This window comes from Macaca fascicularis, chromosome 1 (genome assembly GCF_037993035.2).
Source record: "Macaca fascicularis isolate 582-1 chromosome 1, T2T-MFA8v1.1".
In the NCBI taxonomy this organism is placed as follows: Eukaryota; Metazoa; Chordata; class Mammalia; order Primates; family Cercopithecidae; genus Macaca; species Macaca fascicularis.
The window spans coordinates 143,909,908-143,928,397 of NC_088375.1; the positions used below are offsets into that span (position 1 = coordinate 143,909,908).

An 18,490-nucleotide genomic window follows, 5' to 3' on the forward strand; every position below is an offset into this window, starting at 1 on the left:
AGACCACCTGACCAACATGGTGAAACCCCATCTCTACTCAAAATACAAAAAGTTAGGTGGGTGTGGTGGCATGCACCTGTAATCCCAGCAACTCGGGAGACTGAGGCAGGAGAATCACTTGAATCTGGGAGGTGGATGTTGAAGTGAGCCGAGATCTTGCCACTGCACTCCAGCCTGGGCCACAAAGTGAGAGTCCACCTCAAACAACGAACAAACAAAAAAACCTCTTGGCTCCCCCATTTCAGGAAGCCATGCACAGTTCCTACCCAGGGTGCACCCTCTCCACTCCTATACTCTGCCGTCTTCAGCCAGTCCTGTTTTCCACTCCTGTTCTAGTTGCTTTCCTGTGTCTTCTGTTTGACATCCATGCAAGAGAAGCATGTGTCTTCTCCCCACTCCTCTGAATCAGTGCTGGGATGATATTCCTTTAGAGCTCCACTGTTCCTTTCCAAAGTTTCTAAAGTCCTCAGGTGAGAGTCGAGTAAGAGACACTTGAGACTTCAAAAGGTGGGAGAGTGGGAAGGAAGTCAAGGATGAGAAATTACGTATTGGGTACTGATATGGTTTGGCTCTGTGTCCCCACACAAATCTCATCTTGAATTGTAATTCCACGTGTAATCCCCACATGTCAAGGGAGGGAAGTGATTGGATTATGGGGGCAGTTTCCCCCATGCTGTTCTCATGATAGTGAGTCTCAAGAGATCTGATGGATCTGCAAGTGGCAGTTTTTCCTGTGCTCACACTTCTCTCTCCTGCTGCCTTGTGAGGAAGGTGTCTGCTTTCCCTTCTGCCATGACTGTAAGTTTCCTGAGGCCCCCCTGCTCCCTGCCATGTGGAACTGTGAATCAATTAAACCTCCTTTGTTTATAAATTACCCAGTCTCAGGTAGTATCTTTATAGCAGTGTGAAAATGGACTAATACAGGTACAATGTACACTTCTTGAATGATGGTTACACTAAAAGCCCAGACTTCACCACTACACATATATCCAGTAACAAAACTGTGCATGTACCCTCTAAATCTACAAAAATAAAAAGTCCTCAAGTTCAACTTACTGTTTATCATTCATTCATTCATTCATTCATTCATTCATTCATTCATTCGTTCACCTATCCAACATATGTTGTACTCTGCCTACAGAGCACATTGTAGGGGCTCTAAGTGAGACTGAGTTTGAGGTCTGGCTGTTCCACTTACTAGCTAGGGGATCTTGGGAAAGTTGTTTTTCTTCTCTGGACATCAGTTACCTCATTTATAAAATATGGTAATATCACTTACTTCACAGGGCTATTACAAGGACTGAGTTAAGTCATGTAAAGTGCTTAGAGTAACACTTTACACATAGACATTCTCAACAAGCATTTGCTGCTGCTGCTACTGTAACTCCTTCTACTACCATTATTATTACTACTGAGTGCCAGCAGTAGGCAAGGATACAGTGGTGAACATACAGAGACAGTCAAACAAGCAAACACAAGAAAGAAGGATGAAGAATGTAGTCAGTTTAATACCTGGTGCTACAGTGCATAGTGAGAGGAAATTTCAGAATCACCTGGAAGGCTTGTTGGAACACAGATTGCTGGGCTCTACTGTATTAGTATCTTATTGCTGCAGTAACAAATTATCACAGACTGGGTGGCTTAAAACAACAACAATTTGTTATCTTATAGTTATGGAGGTCAGAAGTCTAAAGTGGGTCTTACTCGACAAAAGTCAAGATTTTGACAGAGCTGTATTCCTTTCTGGAGACTCTAGGGGAATCTGTTTTCTTGCCTTTTCTGGCTTCTAGAAGCTGCCTGCATTCTTTGGCTAGTGGCCTCCTTCCATCCTCAAAGCCAGCAGTGGCTGATCATGTCTTTCTCATGGTGTTATCTTTCTGATTCTGACTCTTCCATCTCCCTCTTCCCCATTATGGACCCTTTTGATAACATTAGGCCCACCTGGATAATCCAGGATAAACTCTTTATTTTAAAATCAGCTGATCACTCATCTTAATTCCATCTGCAACCTTAATTCCTTTTTGCTATGTAGCATAGCATACTCACAGGTCCCAGGGAATAGGACATAGACATCTGGGGGCAAGAGACAAGGTTGTGCCTACCACTTCTACTCTTAGAGTTTTTTTATTTAGTATGTTTGTGGAGGGGCCTAGGAATTTGCATTTCTAACAAGTTCTCAGATGATGCTGATGCTAATGATCCAGGAACACACTTGGGGAACCATTGGCAATATGGTTTGGATTTGTACCTGCTCAAGTCTCACGTCAAATTGTAATCCCCAATGTTGGAAAAGGGGTCTGGTGGGAGGTGATTGGGTCATGAGGGCAGATTTCCTTCTTGCAGGTCTCATGATAGTGAGTGAGTTCTCATGAGATTTGGTTGTTTTAAAGTGTATAGCACTTCCCCTTACTCTCTCTCTCTCCTGCTCCAGCCGTGTGAAGATGTACCTGCTTCCCCTTCCATCGTGATTGAAAGTTTCCTGAGGCCTCCTCAGCTATGCTTCCTATACGACCTGCAGAACAGTGAGCCAATTAAACCTCTTTTCATTATGAATTACCCAGTCTCAGGTATTTTTTCTTTCTTTCTTTTTTTTTTTTTTAAGAGATGAAGTGTTGCTGTGCCACTCAGGATAGAGTGTAGTGGTGCAATGTCGGCTTACTGCAACCTCCACCTCCTGGGTTCAAGCAATTCGTCTGCCTCAGCCTCCTGAGTAGCTGGGATTACAGGCGCATGCCACCACACCTGGCTAATTTTTTTTTTTTTTTTTTTTTTGTATTTTTAGTAGAGATGAGGTTTCGCCATGTTGGCCAGACTGATCTCGAACTCCTGACCTCGTGATCCACCCACCTCGGCCTCCCAAAGTGTTGGGATTGCAGGCAAGAGCCACTGCACCTGGTCTTGGGTATTTATTTATAGCAGTGTAAGAATGGAGTAATACAATTGATTTAGAAACTCTGTTCACTTAACATTTTAATTCATTCAGTTCTATGTGCCCAACACAGATGCTGGGGATGGTGCCTGCCAATTTAAAAAAGCCCATAATCTAGCAAAGGGAGCAAACAATTTCAATTTGGTATAATATACACTCTAAGAGTGTAAGTGGAAAGTGCTAAGTGTGCAAAGTGCTAAGCATTCCTAGAAGACAGAGCAACTAACAGGGGCAAGGGAGGCTTCACAGTATAGGCGACATTGGATATTAAAAAATAAGAAGGACTTTGGGAGGCCGTGGTGGGTGGATCATGAGCTCAACCTGATCAAGACCATCCTGGCCAAACTGGTGAAACCCCATCTCTACCAAAAATACAAAAATTAGCTGGGTGTTGTGGCATGTGCCTGTAGTCCCAGCTACTTGGGAGGCCGAGGCAGGAGAATTGCTTGAACGCAGGAGGTGGAGGTTGCAGTGAGCCGAGATCACGCCACTGCACTCCAGCCTGGCAACAAAGTGAGACTCTGTCTCAAAAAAAAAAAAAAAAAATTAGATATATAAAATAAATAAATAAAAAACAAGGAGGAGATTTCTAGAGAGTTGAGGGGGGTAGAATATTGCAGGTATTGGGAATACCATATGAAAAACAGCATGACGTGTATAGGGAATGGGGAGTAGCTCTATGTAGTTGAAGTGGATAGTTCATTGCAGTGGGAGAAAATTTGGTAGATGATACTAGAAAAATAACATATGCCACATTAAGGAATAGAATGGGCCTGTCTGAGTTGCCTGCCCAGCCCACACTGTCTTCTCTGAGAACATTCTTCCCTACAGCTTCCGCTGAAGATGTGGGCCTCCACTGCTGTCACGTTTTGTCCATATAACCTCACCCCTTCATGGTCACAGCCAATTGAGCATTTGACCCAAGAGCTAAGCCAATCAGATTTTCTTTCTCAATAATTTGTTCTGAGAGATATGATGGTTAGGTAGGCTTGGATTAAGAATGTGTATAGGGGGCCATGTGCATTAAATGAACAAGCAGAGAGAGACAGGGTGGGAAAGTCTTCAGGAGAATGGGGTAAAGTCAAAGAAACACGCAGAGGTAAGATATTGAAGGCAGTGAGAGAGAAGCCAGCACACGGGGGACTCTGTTCCTGACAACTCCCCTGCTGCCTGGCTGTACTTCTTGCTTCATGAGAATCCCCTATTTCCTGATAATAAACCTTCTTTTTCTTAAAATGAGATGGAGTACTTTTTTTTTCCAAAGGGTTTAGATTTTTATCTTGGCAGAAATGAGCCAGTGGAAGCGTATAAGGCAAAGGAATAACCAATTTGCATTTCAGAAGATCTCTGGTTGCAGAAGAGGGTCAGGGCAGCAGATGAAAGGCTCTGCATTGGCCTGGGCAACAGAGGGGGACAGTCTAAACTCAGGTAGCAGCATAGATGTGAGGAAGGGGTGACTCTGAGAGATACTTGGGGGGTAGAATTGATAGGACCTAATATTTTGGGTTGTATGAAGTCGAGGTTGGAAGGAGTTAAGGACAGTCCTCCATTTTCAGCTTGATGAATTGAAATAATTGAAAAGCTGTTAACAAAGAAAGTGAAGACAGAATCACATTTTGGAAGAAAGATATTAAACTCAGTTGAAGACACATGTTATGTTTGAGGAGCCTATGGCAATATCCAGTAGGCACTGACACTTTATACCTGCAGGTTAAAAGGGGGTTAGAATAAAGATGAATATAGGTGGTATTCCTTTGACTACATTAGATTTTGGAAAGAATTTAACATGAGAAGGAAGAAAAGAAAAGAGACAACAGAAACATTAACATTGACGAGCCAGAGGACAGACACCAGCCAGCCAAGGAACCTGAGGAGCAATGGCCAGAGGAGTAGAAGGAGGCAGGAGAGAGCGAATGCAGGCAGTAAGGGAGGGGAGTTTTAAGCAGGAGAAAATAGCCATACAGGGCAAATTGTGCAATAAAGTTAAGTAAGATGACAGCTGAAAGTTCATAGTATTTGATATTTGATCCATTGTTGTCTTTAAAGAGAGTAGTTCCATCAAAAGGGAGATGGCAGAAGTAAGATGAGGTCATCTTGGGTGAGGAGTGACTGGTTGGTAAGGAAGTAGCCAAGGCTAGTGATAATGACCCTTTCTGGAAGTTTGGATGTGAAGGAAAGGAGACACCTAGGCTGAAGCTTAAGGATGAAGAGAGATATTGTAGGATTATTACAAAACTGACCCTAATTCTCCATCCCTCCCTGAATCCACATCCTTTGTGATGTGACTTTGCAGCTCCTCCCATCAAAAGGTAGAGCCTATTTTCTTGCCCCTTGGTTGGACTTGTGAATTGTTTTTGTCAATAAAATGAGGAAGAATTGGTGTTGTGCCAATTCAAGAGGTCTTGTATTTCTGCTTTCTCTCTCTCTCTCTTTCTCTCTCTGCCTCTTGAAATCCTGCCCAGCAACCATGAGAACAAGCCTGAGCTAAACTGCTGGATGATAAGTGACCAGTGTCCCAGTCACCGACTTCACCATAACTAATAACCTGCTTAATTGTCAGGCATGCGAGTGAGCTCACCCTTGACCAGCCTGCCGTAGCTGACCCCTCCAGCTGACTGCACCCTCTTGAGGGTGTGTAGTCACTGTTTCAGGCCCAGCTGAAGTCAATAGAGACCAGTTGAGCCTGGCCCAGATGACTTATCAATTTGTGAATAAAGTTCTTTTTGTTTGAAACCACTGTTTTGGGGTGTTTTGCTTTTACATCGGTAGGTTACTGATTGAAGAGATTGTTGGAAGATTTTTATAATTTTGCATTAGCATGGAGGAGATTTGAACATGTTTGCACATATGGGGAAAAGATAGATTTAAGATTCAAGAAAGAGGGGTAAGTGATGGGAGAAAGAGATGAGACCAAAAGCTCAGATGGAAGATTAGCCTGGGAAAAGACAGAGTGCCTCTTTTGCTTTCAAGATAAGAGAACAAGGTAGGGATGGGAGCAGACATCCTGGACTGAAATTCAGCTCATCACTAGGGCTGTGGCTCTCAACTGTGAACATGGTGGTGGTTTCTCTAGCTGTATCTTGGGACATGCTCACATGTAACATCCAACCAAAAATTTACGCTCCAAACTCATGCATTTCCACATCTGTCAAAGCTAAAAGGGGCATCTGAGACAGATTTCCTTTTGTTTTCACTGGTGTGTCAAATGCCACAGTGACAGCAAAGGAATAATCTTCAGTTTGTGTATAATGAGGTCTGAAATTTCCGTCTCCACATATTGATCATGAATCTTATTTCACTAGATAAACTGACAGCAGAGTCTCAGGTACTTAAACAAAATTTTGAAAAAAAAATCAACATTGCCACCCACATCTATGGCTTTTTTTTTTTTCCTACTGTCACTTTCATGTTTCAGTTATTTTGTCTATATGCACTCATTTCCAGCTTTTTCTGGATTCCTCAATAATCAAATCTTTCCTCAATCCTACATATACGCTCCTACATCCTTAAAAATACGATTTAATGGAAAGACAACTGGTTTGGCAGGCAGAAAAACTGAGTTCTAGTCTTAACTCTGCTGTTAACTGGCAAAATTATCTAGGCCAAGTCACTTAACCTCAGTTTTCTTATCTGAAAAATTTATTCCTCCAATAGGTATTTATTGAGCAGGCATTATGTGCCAGACACTATTTGAAGGGCTTAGGATATATCAGTGAAAAAAACAAGGCCTCTGCCCTCAGGGAGCTTACATTCTAGAGGAATCAGACCATGAAAAACATATGCAAAAGACAGGATAATTATATTACATAACTGCAGGTGCAAAGTGTTATGAAAAAATTAAAAATAAAGTGGGAGTTGGGACAGGTTGCAGGTCAGGAGAGACCTCTGAGGAGGTGACTAGAAGGAGGGGAAAGGGTTACCATGAGGGTGTCTGGAGGAAGAATGTTCCAGAAAAAATTCCTGACAGTGTTTCTTCAGTTTTTTTTCCCCTTTAGACTCCATTTATGCTTGTTTACCTCAGTGAAGATTTACAATATGTACGACCATTAGGCCAATCTTGTATACTATTCCATACATTTCTTTGAATAGCCAACAAATGACCAACTATCCCCTCTAGAGCAAGACCCATGGGTCCTAGGTACAAGAGCCTGTTGCCTTGTATTTACTTTCAGGGACTTCTGTATGGCATTTTCCACTGGAAAGGTCAGGTTTATATTATGTCAAACATCACATGAGGATTGCCTATGCACCTTTCCACCTTGCACAGGGTAGCTAAAGCAGGCAAATATATTTTTAAAAAGACACAGCTCTTGAGAAAGTCACTACTATTTCTGCAAACGTCTAATGTGCCAGATGCTTTACATTCTTTATCTCCCCTGATCATCACAACACGCCTGCCTCCCTCTAATGCTAATGAGGTTAGCAGTTTTCTAACTTTACAGATGAGAACATGGAAGTTCAGAGAGTTTCAGAAACTTACCTGTAGTCACATAGCTAGTAAGTTTCAAAGCCGGGATTTGATTCCCAAGTGTGCGTTCTTTCCACTATCCCACACTGCTTCTTTTGTTTTTGAAGACTCTTTGATTTAGCTGGGAAACCAGATGCATACGTATATGAGACAATCAGAGAGTCATTTTAAGGCAAGTAGCACAGTGGTTAGGAGCTTGGGCTCTGCAGTCAGGCAGCCGGGGATCAAATTCCAACTCTGCTACAACACTGTGTGATCATAGGTAAGCTCCTTAACTTTTCTGAGCCTCTATTTCTTTATTTATAAATATGGATCATATGAGGATACATCTGATAAAGTTGTTGGGAGGATTCAATGAAATAATACATGTAAAGTGCTTAGCATGGCATCTCTTATATAATTGCTCATATCCTTTGCCCACACATGAAAAAAAGCTCATCATCACAGTCCATCAGAGAAATGCAAATCAAAACCACAATGAGATACCATCTCACACCAGTTAGAATGGCGATCACTAAAAAGTCAGGAAACAACAGGTGCTGGAGAGGATGTGGAGAAATAGGAACGCTTTTACACTGTTGGTGGGACTGTAAACTAGTTCAACCATTGTGGAAGACAGTGTGGCGATTCCTCATGGATCTAGAACTAGAAATACCATTTGACCCAGCCATCCCATTACTGGGTATATACCCAAAGGATTATAAATCATGCTGCTATAAAGACACATGCACACATATGTTTATTGTGGCACTATTCACAATAGCAAAGACTTGGAACCAACCCAAATGTCCATCAATGATAGACTGGATTAAGAAAATGTGGCACATAGACACCATGGAATACTATGCAGCCACCAAAAAGGATGAGTTCATGTCCTTTGCAGGGACAAGGATGAAGCTGGAAACCATCATTCTGAGCAAACTATTGCAAGGACAAAAAACCAAACACTGCATGTTCTCACTCATAGGTGGGAATTGAACAGTGAGAACACTTCGACACAGGAAGGGGAACATCACACACCGGGGCCTGTCATGCGGTTGGGGGAGGGGGGAGGGATAGCATTAGGAGATATACCTAATGTAAATGACGAGTCATTGGGTGCAGCACACCAACATGGCACATGTATACATATGTAACAAACCTGCAGGTTGTGCACATGTATCCTACAATTTAAAGTAAAATAAAAATAATAATAATAATTACTAATATATGTTAACAGTTATTCTCATATATTGTTGATACATTTTTTAAAAGTATATATACATATAACGATATCTCTGGAACGTTCAGAAGGAGACAAAAGGAACTGGTCACAGAGTGCCTGTGAGCTGGGAGCTAGGGAGCTGGGACAAGAGCACAAATTACTTTTCACTTTGATTATTTGTATACCCTGTGTACATTTAAATGTTGGGCCACCTGATATTACTTATTTAAATTAACAATTATAAAATGTTTAAGAAGTACTGTTGTTATTATCATTGGAAGGAATTTGGAATAAAGAAGCTATTAGTTGGATAGACTCATTTGGAGATTTCTTGAAGGTGATGAATTGGACAGGAAGCAGGTACAGAATTTTGATGACAGAATAAAGACCTGTGAGGTGTTTTCAGTGGAAGGTTCTAGCAAAGTAGAGCATAAAGGTGGAAATGACTAGTTGGTGAATGGGGTCCATCCGATTGTTTGGTGTTGTGGAGACAATGAATCCAGCCAATAGATGAGAGTGAGGGTGCTTTCCAAATACCTGTAGTAGAAAAGAGAGGATGTAAGTGAGAAATTGGCAGAAACACTCCACCTCAAATACAAAAATTGAGAAAGAACAGTTCTGGAAAAAGATTGCCAGTTGAGGCCAATTCCACGAGCCCTGCTGCCTGAATTATTCTGGTTCATCAATCCAAATTGAGCTGGAGGAACCTTTGACATCCCCCTCTCTCTGCCCGCAGGTCGGCTGCCTCCAATCCTGAGGTCATCACTCATCAAGAGGGGATAATCCCAGGGACAGCAGGATCTGCTTCGTTACTTGGATTTAGGAGCCAGAAACCCATCAGGCAACTAAATAGTAACAATGACCCACCATTAAACACACTGAGAGAAGAGCACGATGAGGAGTTTGTACAAGAAGAAGCCAGGAGCACTTGCTGACAATGCCTACAGAGAAGCAGGCTTCTGTGAGCGCTGCCTGTTGAACTGCAGTAAAAATAGATCCCCTTCCCCAGAGATGCTTGGATGTGGGCACAATATCAGTTCAGACAATGGTCAATGCATGGACTTAATAGAGTGAAAAGACTTTGGACTGTGAAGTCAGAGAACCTGGGTCTGAACTATTATTCTTCTACGTCTTTGTAGTATGCTTTCACCACATTGAAAATTGTCTGAGCCTCAATTCTTTTATCTGCAAAATGGAGCTAATACCTACACAGGGGCCTTTAAGAGAATAAAATGCAACAGTGTTTGAAAAAGCAATATACTCCCCTTTATGGAAAAAGAGCCTGTAAAGGAACCAATACAATGGCCGGGTGTGGTGACGCACATCTGTAATCCCAGCACTTTGGGAGGCCGAGGTGGGTGGATTGCCTGAGCTCAGGAGTTTGAGACCAGCCTGGGCAACATGGTGAAACCCCGACTCTACTAAAATACAAAAGATTAGCCAGTTGTGGTGGTGTGCACCTGTAATCCCAGCTACTTGGGAGGCTGAGGCAGGAGAATTGCTGGAACCTGGGAGGCAGAGGTTGCAGTGAGCCAAGATCGCACCACTGTACTCCAGCCTGGGTGACAAGAGACTCTGTCTGAAACATAAATAAATGAATAAATACATAAATACAAAATAAATACAATAAAGGAACCAATGCACCAAAGGCTGCTCTCAACATTTTCCCTGCTCCTTGGCACTCAATATCAGAACATAGACTTCTTTCTTTTGCTCAGATACCAGGGATAAGAAATGAGAGAGAGAGAAATGCGGAAAGACAGGAAACCAGATTCTGGCTATCAGAGGAAAAAAATCACTCTAAATAATTTTCAGACAATGTTGCTCTCCTTTCTCAAACACTGGGGCCACAGGCATTATGCCAAAGGAGATAGCAGCCTGGCAGATATTTTAAACTGATTCTGAAACTGAACGACAGGCCATTTGCACCATATGCCACTGACACGTTAATCTAGGAAAGGATGCTAGGCACCTGGGGAAATCCATGCTGAAATGCCATTTAGGCGGACATACCAACTCCAGTGGCAGAGGTTCATCAAAATACAGGCAGGGTGGCCAAGAAGATAGAAGTGGAAAGCAGGAGTGAAGGGCACATGCAGTGTCCAAGGCACAAAACGTGTTCCGAGTTGCAGACACTTCATTGTGCTTCTAGGAGAGCTGCAGATTCAGCAAGACATTAAAACTGGGTATTTGCAGTCTGGACAAACGAGTATCTGCTACTTTTGCATCAGTTATTCTACATGGCCTCCAACCCTGTGACCCTTCTATCCATTGGCAAATACTGGGCGATGCTCCAGTTCACCAAAATGGCCTCCTTTAATCCTGCAGTTTCATTGTAAAAAGCCCAAGCAAGCGGCTGCCGAGTGACTCTAGTAGTTGCTCCAGTGTCAGACTTTCCAGGATCCAATTTGGTGGGAGCACTCTGGGCCTTTGGTCTCCCTCTACCCTTTGCCAGGCGCTGTTTCTTGGTTACTTTGAGCAGTAATGAGCTTCTCCACCCCAGCATGAGGACAGGCTCACAGCCAGCACATGAAAAGGGCTGTGCTCATGTGTGGCAAACTACTCTATTTCATGGGCAGCTCACACGTCTGTCTTTTTTTTTTTTCCCCCTTCTTCTGTGATGCAACTATAGTAATGATTTTTGAAAGTAGGAAGAAGGCAGAACTATGGCTTTCTGGGGTAAAAAAAAAAAAAAAGTCACACAGCAGTAAAATTGCAGCAGATATCATCAAAGAAGCTCAGAATAAAATGCCCACCCATTCTTGTCATTGGCTCAAATGATTTTCCAGGAGCAAAAGGATCATTCTGACAGGCATCTTAATAAACAAATAGAATCATTACCTTTGTTATTTCCCTCCAGGCAAATGAGGCTTAAAAAATCAGCACTTCCTGTTAATGTTAGTTATTTTTCATCGTCAGAGGAATCTGAAAGATCACAAAAATAAGATTAGGCCACCAAAGAATGTGGATGAATAATTCAGAGTTGTTGTTAAGCGTGGGCTCTGGAATCAGCTTTTGGTTCAGATCCAGAGCTCTGTCCCTTACCCTCTGATGACCATTGGCAGTTTACTCAACCTCTACCCCCAGTCTCTGTTTCTTCATACAGAAACTTGTATGAATAACTTATACAGAATAATGCCACCTGTACCTTGTAAAGAGTAACTTCACCTGCCAAGGTTGTTAAGAGAATTAAAAGAGAAGGTATGTGTGTAGCAAGGAGCACATTTCCTAGCACATGATCTGGGTACCTATGTTAAAATGATAGGCCTGATCTTGGAAACCACATGTCACTTATGTGTTTTAATGTAGAGAGATTGTTTCTATGAATTCTTAGCAAAGGCTAAATATGTGTTCAAATGAGAAAATCATAGGCATTTTCTGAGCATTCACCACTACACCCAAGAAGTAGAAGAGTTAGTTTTTGCTCAGGAGTAGCTTAAAGTCAACCCTAAAGAACAGTAATACCACTCTTAATCCAAGACCCGATGTTCAGCAACCCCATGCCTTTACCCTATGCACCCAGAAACACCATCTTAAATGAGATCTAAACATGCTACCACAGTAGTGTCCTAACTGATCTCCTTGCACCCCTCCTGGACTTCATATAGCCAATCCACAGAGCAGCAGAGGGCTCTATATAATGCAAAATAAATCATATGATCTCAGAATCCACTGATGGCTCCCTACCTCACACAAAATGGGACCCAAAGTCCTCCTTCTACCTGCAAAGCCCGTCATGGTTTGAGCCCCGTTGTCTTCCTAATCACTTCTCTTCCTGCTTCCCTCCTTTGCTCGCCCCCTTCTAGCCATACTACCCTCCTCAAACACACCAAGCATGCTCTCACTTCAGAACATCTGGACTGCTACTTTCTCTCTCTGGAATGCTCTTGTCCTATGTACTCATCTGGCTTGCTCCTTTACTTCATTTAGGTTTCTGCTCGAATGTCCCCTAATCAGAGAAAGCTTCCTTGACCATTCTTTTTAAATAGTCACCCAATCCTGCTATTCTCCAATCTCCCTAATCTGCTTTATTTTTCTTCACAGAGCCTTCAAGACTTCATAAAGGAAGGTTAATGTGATGAGGTCCAGTCCTCACTGCTACAACTGATCCCAATGCCATAATTAGCATTTGTCACCTTCATCTTCCACCCCATTCTAGTTTTGTCTCACCCTTTACCAACACCTCAGCTGGTCTAGGGTGCCTCCCAGCAACCTAGGAGTCATCTAAGAGTGACTCAGACCTTCACCCACAAGGGGACTGGGTTGCGTTAGCCCCTGTGGGCTGAGGTTGCTGCGGTTGCCGATTTACAGTTATCAGTGGGCATTGGAGTTACCACCAAGAGATGCCCCATTGAATCCCTGGGTCCTAGACGTACTCCCTTCTGCCCTATCACCTCCACTGTTTAATAGCAACCCTATTTCCTTATAGGAATCGGGGTCAATTGCTTCGTAAACATTTCACAAGTGGATCATTGAGAATGATGGTGAAAAGAACCAATCTTATTTCCACCAGTTGATTCCTGGACCCATATATTATAGCTAGTAGAGAATCAGCACTGTTTGTTCAGTGCATATACTGCATGTTGGAGGATACAGTTCAACCTCATAGAGTATTATGCCCAAGCTAGCACATTAACTAGGCTGTTCCATTATTCTACTAGGCTGGCTGCCTCTGGGTGAAGAAGTACATTGTAAGACCAATCAATCCCATGATCATGTGCCCATTGTCACAACCCTCTTACCATCAAATGAATCCCTTAGTCTGAGGCATAGTTGCGTGGAATCCCATTTCAGTAAAGAACACATTCCACAAGTCCTCAGATATCAGTGTCAGCAACAGCACTGATGTCAGGGAAGGCAAAACCGTATCCAACTAGGTGTCAGTTCTAATAATGGAATTAGGTGTGATGTCATCAACTTGCTGCCAAGTGCCTGGCTAGTATCTCTGAGGATGGTGCCTTATCTATGCCAGCCTGTCCTCTGGCAAGAAAAATATTCAGCAATGACAGGAGCTATATCAGCCCTGGTGAGAAGGACTTGATACTGTTGTGTCCATGCCTAGTCTCTACTCCTGTCACTAGGGCCATGCCATTAATGAGCCAATTGCAAAAGTACTGGAATGGCAAAGGAGAGACACTGACATCCAGAAGACAAGTCATCCTGTCTACTTGGTTGTTGATGCTCTATTGATTCACTATGGTGGATGCTCATGAGCATTAACATAGGATTTAAAAAATCCTCACCCTTTATGCCTATCCTCATAGGTCCATCCATATGCCTTGGCCCTGTAATTCCTTATAGAAAAAGCCAATAAAAGCGGACATTAGAAAGCTGGTCATTATTGTAGGCCTCTGAAAGTGACTCAGAGTTTTCTGCCCAAGGGCCAGAGAGGGCAGCTCTACACACCAGATCCTATCTTTATTAGTCAAGGGTTGCCCCAAGGAATGTTAATTCTCTCGAATGTCTAGGTTTGCATATGTATGAGTGCTGAGGAAATTCCAGCAGACATCTATTCAGGTTAGAAAAACTCAGGCTAGAGAGTGGAACAGATTCACAGTGCAGCTGAGACAAGATCTTTATCTGGTTATACCTGGGCATAGCTGCTTGCTGCAGCAAAAGTTGGAAAAAAAAGGTGGGTTAAGAGGATATGAGGTGAAGCCTAAGAGGTGTCTGGTATACCTTCAAAACCTGGGAAGGCAGGTATGACTGTGAGAAAGTGTTAAATTATGTATTTCAGCTAATTAGATAACAGGGTATTTTAAAATATATGCTAATTGTATGGTGCTCTCAACAAAGGCAAAAGTTGTTAGCGAAGGAAGAGATCAATTGGGCTAGAGTTGGCAGGAAAGGAGCTGGTGTCTTGAGCCATGGCTGGTGGGGAGCTGAGGACTCTGAGTAGAGTCCCTCCTTGTTAAGGAAGGTGAAATGATAATGCCCTGGAGAAGAGGTGGAGGCAAGGACAGGACAGATAGACTGCCTTCTATAAGACAGACTGCTGTCTTTGTTGTGATACAGTGTAGTACATGGCTAAATAAACATGCTTTGGAGTAAGACAGGTCTGTTTTGAATCCTGGCTCTACTGCTTGGGTAAGTTCCTTAACCTCCTCACACTTTAGTTTCCTCATTTGTCTAATGAAAACAGTGCCGACTTCATAGATTTATAATGAGGATTCAATTAATTAATTTACATAAAACACTTAAAATAGTGCCTGGTACATCATAAGCCCTAGTAAAGATGAGCTATTACTATTATCAGGGAAAGTACAAACAATGGCTTTTTAAAAGCGAAAGGAAACCTAACTAGAACAAAATTATAAGAATAGGAAACACTAGGCAGTAAAGGGAAAACAGATAAATCATATTTTCATACAGCACAAAGTAAGTGACTGTAAGGAAAGTTCTACAAAAAGTATTCAGTTGTGTCCTGCAAAAAGTGCCCGGAGATGCCTGAGGCATCTCGGAGACACTCAGCAGAAATTCCTTTTAGCCTCAGTGCAAAGAAAACTAATCAAACAATAATGGCCATGTTGACATGAGAAAAAGCAGTGGCAAAAAACCTGTTGGTAGCTCGTCTTCTTTTGGAATCTATAGGACATATGGGTAGCTCGGGCCTTACGTCATTTCTCCAGTGTATGGCCGGATTAGCCAGGCAAATGCAATCTGCCTCCACATCAGAAGGAGAATATTTCCAGGCAGAAAGGGCTGCAGCTGTCACTGACAAACTCCAGGCATCCTGGGGATAGAATCGTTTGCCGTAGCCAAGTTTTTTGGGGGAAAACTACTTCTCTTCTTACCTGAGCTGCCTACTAGTATTCCTTTGCTCATAATTTGTATGAACAGAACAATTGTGTTGATGATTCCATGCACTGAACAAGGTTGAGAGAATATCAAAGCATTTGGGCATTGGTTTGACAAGTTATCCAAAATATCACGAAGAGTTTCCTTTTTGGTCTTCTGCCTTCAAGGTGCACCCTCTCCAATGCTAAAGTTCTTTGTGAATCTGCCTTGGCAATTAGCATGAAGGCATAAATGACCTTTGGCAATCATTAGCTCCTTAATCATCATCTGCCTTCCCTTTATTCTCCAACAGATCCTGACCCACTTCATTTTTGTGTTACAAAAACCTTCCATTATTTTCTAAGTTCAAAGGATCTTCTTTAAATTTTTTTCTTTTATTATAAAAGTAATACTCGCTTATTGGGAAAAACAATCAGAGAATTTAGAAGGTTGCAAAGTGAAAAGTGAAAGAGTCCCTCCCCACTTGACCAAGAAACACCCCCACTCCACTCCCTGCAGGTTCACCATTGACAACAGTGGGTTGGGTATGCTTCCAGACAGTCCCCTTTTTCCAAAGGGGATTGTACCCCCTCCACACAACTCACAGGTATTGTTCCTTTGCAACTTACTTTTTTATTGAACAACATTGGGAATATCTTTTCATGTGTTCATATAGATTTACCTCATTATTTTTAACGAGTAAATGTATTCTATTGTGGGGTTTACCAGGAATTGCTAACAAATCCCTGATTAATGAGATACTTAAAGATATTCCCAATTTTTCTGTTACAAATCATTCTGATATGAACACCCATATATACATAATTGTGTACTTGTGAAAGTGCATGTCTAGAATAAATTCTTACAAGACTATTTTGCTAAATTTCATAGTGTGTACACTTAACATTTTGACACATATCGCTAAAATTTGAACCAATTTACGCTCCCATTAGCAGTGTGTGAGAGTGTCTGTGATTCCACTCCCTCCCAAGGTTCCCGAGTCTCCTGACAAAGTAGCCTGGGATTTGAAATCAGACAGACAGGTTTCTGAATCCTGGCTCTGTCATTTATTAGCCCTGTGACCACTTTTAAATTAGTAGGCCCCTTGGGGCCTCAGTTTTTTCTCCTATGAAATGGAAACAAACAAACAAACAAACAAAACCAACCTTCTGTAACTGCTATAATAGTTCAGTGAAATGATGCAATTGAAGGACCTAGTACATTGCCTGCCAGACGGTAGCCACTCAGCACGAGCCATTTCCCTTAACTTCAATTTCCTAATGTGATATTCTGGTTTATACCTGCTTCTCACTGGGGTGTCTCCTCTTGCTGGTATGCCCTTTACTTACAGTGAGGTAACAAGAGTCACATATACTGGAGTTTGATAATCAGTTTTTTTTTTTTTTTTTTTGAGACAGGGTCTCACTCTGCCACCCAGGCTGGAGTGTAGTGGTGCCATCATGGTTCACTGCAGCTTCAACTTCCTGGGCTCAAGTGATCCTCCCGCCTCAGCCTCCAGAGTAGCTGGCTGGGACTACAGGTGCATGCTACCACCCCCGGCTCCTTTTTATTTTATTTTATTATTTTTTGTAAAGAAGGAGTTTCACTTTGTTGCCCAGGCTGGTCATGCGCTCCTGGGCTCAAGCGTCCTCCCATCTTGGCCCCCCGAAATGCTGGGATTACAGGTGTGAGCCATTGAGCTGGCCAATAATCATTTTCTTTTTTTATTTCATCTGCTTTTGCATGTCATTAGAGAGGTGATGACACTTCTCTGAGGCATTATTTCTGGGAATTTGAGTATTCTTTGCTAATTGGTTCCAGAACTAATAAGTTAACTGCCAGATTCCTTTTGTATCATTTTGTACAAATTCACCAACCCTAAAAGATTATAGAGACTTTGGCAAAGAAGTGACTTTTTTGCCAAAAAAAGTGGGTTGTAGGGTGACTGAAGTTTCTCCTTCAGAAAAAGATTCCTGAAGTCTTCCTTATAGAAGATTATATATAACCCCCACCAGTCCCACGACCTACCCTCGGTCACAGACAAAAATATCAAAAAATAACTGGCAGCTTCTATTTATTCTCAACTGATGTAAGCTCAAACAGTACAATTCAATCATTGGGTGACGCTTATAACTACCTCATAGTATGTGCATTCACTGAGTAAGTCCACAGTTTTTTCTGGTTTCCGAGTTTCTAGCCTGAGCCATTGAAGACTAGGGGATTGTAGCTTAGCTGATTCACTTCCCAGCAGCTCCACCCTACTTTTATAATTAGATTTTATGATGATGATCTGAGGAACTAAAGACAAGACCACCCCAACCAGGGTCCATTAACTTATGAGAAAGGATTTTACCTAGTGAAGAAGTGGTGAAAGCAGACACATTCAAAGACGCTTTCTTCTCCATGCCGTCTTTCTTCTTCAGGGATCTTTCCCAATTGCTAGAAAGTAATTCAGCTCACAAAGCTCAGATGGTACCATGTTGTGGGGAATGAGATGTGATGCTCTCTGCAGCAAGGCCACCCTAAAGTTCAGAAGATATGTGTGAGCTTTGACTGCAAGGAGATTTTAGTTTTAGCATGAAAAGCCAATATCAGATCATTGGAATTTATTTTCCACTTCAGTTTGCCCATCTGCTCCAGGAAATCTGATTTAAATATATTTTATCAGAAGCTTTCCACAGACACCAAGTTACCTAGCAACTCCAAGTTGCCGTTAGTGAGTTGTTTCCAACATAAAGAGAGTTCAGAACTTGGGGATGATGTGTTTTTAGCCTTCAAAGTTTATGAAGCAAGAATTAAATATTGAAACTGCCATTCTCACTCTGCATGAATGTAGAACCCATTTAAATTACATAGAGTCTTGGGGGCTGTATTTCTAAAGAGAAATTTTTAATTAACCTACATGACCATAAATGTAAATGAAATAGTTCTGTTTAATTTGCAATAACCAATCCAAATGCAGCATTGCTCAGGTTTAATTTAAGATCTTTAACAAAATCTAAATTAGTGCTTTGCATTTTGTGCTTGCTTTGGTAAGTCAAAAAGATTGAGTATTTCTAGACCTTGGCAAATATATCCCTTAGCTCCATTATAAGGATATGGGCTTAGACCT

The 18,490-nt window shown here is 42.0% G+C and overlaps 1 long non-coding RNA gene across 2 annotated transcripts in view; it reads left to right on the forward strand.

Moving 5' to 3' along the window:
* The window catches only part of LOC135964692 (uncharacterized), a 70,583-nt gene extending 59,145 nt beyond the window's left edge, over positions 1 to 11,438 (forward strand). The window contains exons 2-3 of one of the 2 annotated variants that reach the window (XR_012417861.1): positions 2,432 to 2,522; positions 9,338 to 11,438. This is a non-coding gene — a long non-coding RNA (uncharacterized lncRNA). Of the gene's footprint in view, positions 1 to 2,431; positions 2,568 to 9,337 lie in introns of both variants that reach the window. The other variant, XR_012417859.1, reaches the window with a different exon arrangement.
* Positions 11,439 to 18,490: the final 7,052 nt, after the last annotated feature.